The sequence below is a fragment of the Mesocricetus auratus genome, unplaced genomic scaffold (assembly GCF_017639785.1).
Source record: "Mesocricetus auratus isolate SY011 unplaced genomic scaffold, BCM_Maur_2.0 Super-Scaffold_100009, whole genome shotgun sequence".
Taxonomy (NCBI): Eukaryota; Metazoa; Chordata; class Mammalia; order Rodentia; family Cricetidae; genus Mesocricetus; species Mesocricetus auratus.
This window is the reverse complement of record NW_024429193.1, coordinates 70,068,739-70,072,099: the sequence shown is the minus strand read 5'-3', so window position 1 is coordinate 70,072,099 and position 3,361 is coordinate 70,068,739. Positions and strand designations below refer to the sequence as shown.

The following is a 3,361-nucleotide window of genomic DNA, read 5'->3' as shown; positions in this document are numbered from 1 at the left end:
CATCCATGTTTGGGCTATCAGAATAGCTGAGTGTGTCATCCATAAGGGAGAATAGACTAAATAGGACTTGGATTTGAACCAGCTACATGAGTTAATTCCTGTCTTGGGGTTCTGACAGCGACATAAACCAAGGAGTCCACAATCCCATGGTGAAATTACATCGTTAAAGCCCTTGGCAGTTCAACTATTATTTTATGTAAAATATATGCATGGCTTCTGAGGATGTCTCTCCTCCAGCAAGCAGGGTGGGGGGAAAATATTAGTAATGGCCAGCGTCTCTGCTATCATTCTGGTATTTATGTGACTTTATTGATAGGACGGTTGCTGGCTTGGAAGTTGGAAGGTAAACAGTCTCTGAGTCTCTGCGGTGGGAAACAAAGCACAGGCTGCCCGCTCGACCATGCAAATGAGGAAACTCTCAACCCAGCAGCCTCCAATCACAGCACGGGCACACCAACATTCCTGGCATGTCTCTCCCCAAAAGAGACGCGCGTTCCAGGGAATTCTCAGAGCCCACATCAAAGGCTGTGTGAGGTTCTGTATTTGGGACTTCTCCCTTGCAGCCGGCTTCCTAACGTGGGGGTGGGGTCAGCCAGGGCAAACAACAAAACATTTTCTTCAAAACGCCATAGTTGGAATTCCCTCCTGGGCCTGGGCTCCCTCCCGCCAGCGCATACACACATTTCCCAGCCCTGCAGTCTTCTGGGCCCATGCCTGGCGGGCCCCCCACCCTTCCACCTGCTGCACACCGCACTGCCCAGCCCAGGCATGAAAGAACTGCCCTCTGCAGAAAGGGACTGAGCCTGCGACACGCCCTGGCTATCTATAGAACGTCCCTCCGGGGGTTCTGCTGACAAGTCACTGGAGACCCCTCCTTGGGCTTTATTATGTCACAGGAACCCTGACTGGAATGCTGAGGATTAAATTCCAAGCCCTTCCCTGCCGGCTGGGCCCCTAGGAAGGGAGCCAGGCACCAGTTACCATCTGGGCTCTCGGGCGCCCCTTACTGAACGTTTTTGCCTCCTGGTTTAACACCTGCCTGGGTTCAGAGGACCCCGTCTCCTGAAGGTGTTTTGCTCCTGCCATCCCGGCGATGCCTTTTGGGTGGTGAGAACGCAGATCTAGCCTTCAGATCGGCTTTAATTAATGTCTCTGTGAATTGGGGCAAGTTATTAATCCCATTGGGCCTGATTTTTCTCACCCAAAGAATACCTGAACTACCAGAAAGAGAAAGTCCGGCACTAGTTCACGGCAAGAAATTCCGCAAGGTTTCTTACACGGACTGCCCTGCTACACTCTTCACCCACGATGCAGATTTATAGTGTTGAATACATGGGTGAAGATGCAAAAGACTGCAATGGTTTCTAAGGCACCAAAGAACTTCCTTCGAATGTTATTCCGACATCCCAAATAGTGCTTTGAAAACACCGTGAATATTGACAACATCCTTTTTTTGTTTGTTTTTTGTTTTAGTTTGTCTGTTTTTAAACTCATTTAGTGGTGCTAGGGACTGACCCAGGGTCTTACGTATACTATTTACTCTACCACGGGGCTACAACCCGGCCCTGTGGGTAACACATTGCACATACATAACCTGCCATTTTACTAAGGGCTTTGCTATTGTCCGGGCCTTCCTCCCTCCCTCCCTTCCTTCCTCCCTCCCTCCCTCCCTCCCTTCCTTCCTTCCTTCCTTCCTTCCTCCTTCCTTCTGTCTTCCTTCCTTCTTCCTTCTTCCTTCCTTCCTTCCTCCTTCCTTCTGTCTTCCTTCCTTCCTCCTTCATTCTGTCTTCCTTCCTTCCTTCCTCCTTCCTTCTGTCTTCCTTCCTTCTTCCTTCCTTCCTTCTTTCTTCCCTCCATCCTTTCCTCTCCTCCCTCCTCCCTCTCCTCCCTCCTCCCTCTCCTCCCTCCTCCCTCTCCTCCTCTCTCTCCTCCCCTCGTTCTGACAGTGTGGAGACAATTCAGCTTTTTTTGTTATGTTCCAGCCCTGGCTGAATTTTTTTTCTGTTTGTCTGATTTGAGAAGCAAGCACCTCTGCCCTTTAGGGGTGACCATCTTCAGTTTTGGTGACTTGTTTGAGCCCGGGTCAAAGAGTTGTGAGTAACTGAATACACTATAGGCCTTTTCTGTGTCTGGATTCCTTAAAGTTTTATTTTTATTTTGTATGTATAGGATGTTTGCTTGTATGTCTATATATCACATTTATGCATCACCATGGACCCGTCTGTCTACTTCTTTCAGAGGGTCAGTCACCTGCAGGAAAGCAATGTGTTCATTGTCACAGGTCTCTCTGGATCTTTCCACAAGAAGATGGTTGGAAGGACTGAGGAGTCATGTTCACTGGGAGCCTGAACCTCCCTGAGCTCATCCTGCTTCCCAGAGAAAGAGAGGAGGTTATGCAGTGTGGGACACCTTGGGTGTAAACCAAGAGCCCAAGGAGGTTCTGGTCATCCTGAAAAGGCCACTTGTGCTGTGACCAGTTGGAGACTCAGACTGTATAGATGTCCCTGAGCCTTTCAGTAGCATGTATCTTTACGGTCATACAGTCCCCCCACCCCGTCTGTCTGTCTGTCTGTCTCATACACACACACACACACACACACACACACACACACACACACACACGCACACTACATTCTCTCTCCTCTCTCATAACACTGCATCACTAGTTTTCCACCTTAGCCGAGTATGTGAAACATGTAAACAAATAATAAATTATGTCTGTGCTGATGGGGTGTAGAATGTGGCCCAGGGGAGAGGAAGTTTACAGAGACAGTGCTAGAACACCTCAGCGTCATTGCCAACAGCATTTTTTCATGACCCCAGGAAGCTGGCAGGGTTGTTATTTCTGGAAGAGAAACTTTGTCTTTTTCTATTTTCTTAAACACCCCATTTTTCTCTTCCTTAAGACAGTGCAAATGTTTCCTCGTAAAAGCAGATTCTCTCTGTGCCAAAGGGAGAAGGCTTTCATGGAATGAAGTTTTAGAAGCTGCAGCTTTGATGAGATAGACCATTATGTTTTTCTCAGAGGGCCTCTAGCAGGTGCAGACCTGGCCTCAGGTGGAAGAAACCCTGCTAATGGCTATGGCTCTCACTTAGACCTCAGGCGTGGCTCTCACTCTCACAGACCTCAGGCGTGACTCTCATTCTCACAGGCCTCAGGCGTGGCTCTCACTCTCACAGGTCTCAGGCGTGGCTCTCACTTAGACCTCAGGCGTGGCTCTCACTCTCACAGGCCTCAGGCGTGGCTCTCACTCACCTAGGCCTCAGGCGTGGCTCTCACTCTCACAGGCCTCAGGCGTGACTCCCACACAGGCCTCAGGCGTGGCTCTCACTCACCTAGACCTCAGGCGTGGCTCTCACT

At 49.6% G+C, this 3,361-nt stretch overlaps 1 long non-coding RNA gene across 1 annotated transcript; it reads left to right on the top strand.

Moving 5' to 3' along the window:
• The first annotated feature begins 907 nt into the window (after positions 1 to 907).
• On the top strand, positions 908 to 1,440 carry LOC121142228. Its single transcript, XR_005879207.1, has 2 exons — positions 908 to 1,107; positions 1,208 to 1,440. It is a non-coding gene; the product is annotated as an uncharacterized LOC121142228 (long non-coding RNA).
• Positions 1,441 to 3,361: the final 1,921 nt, after the last annotated feature.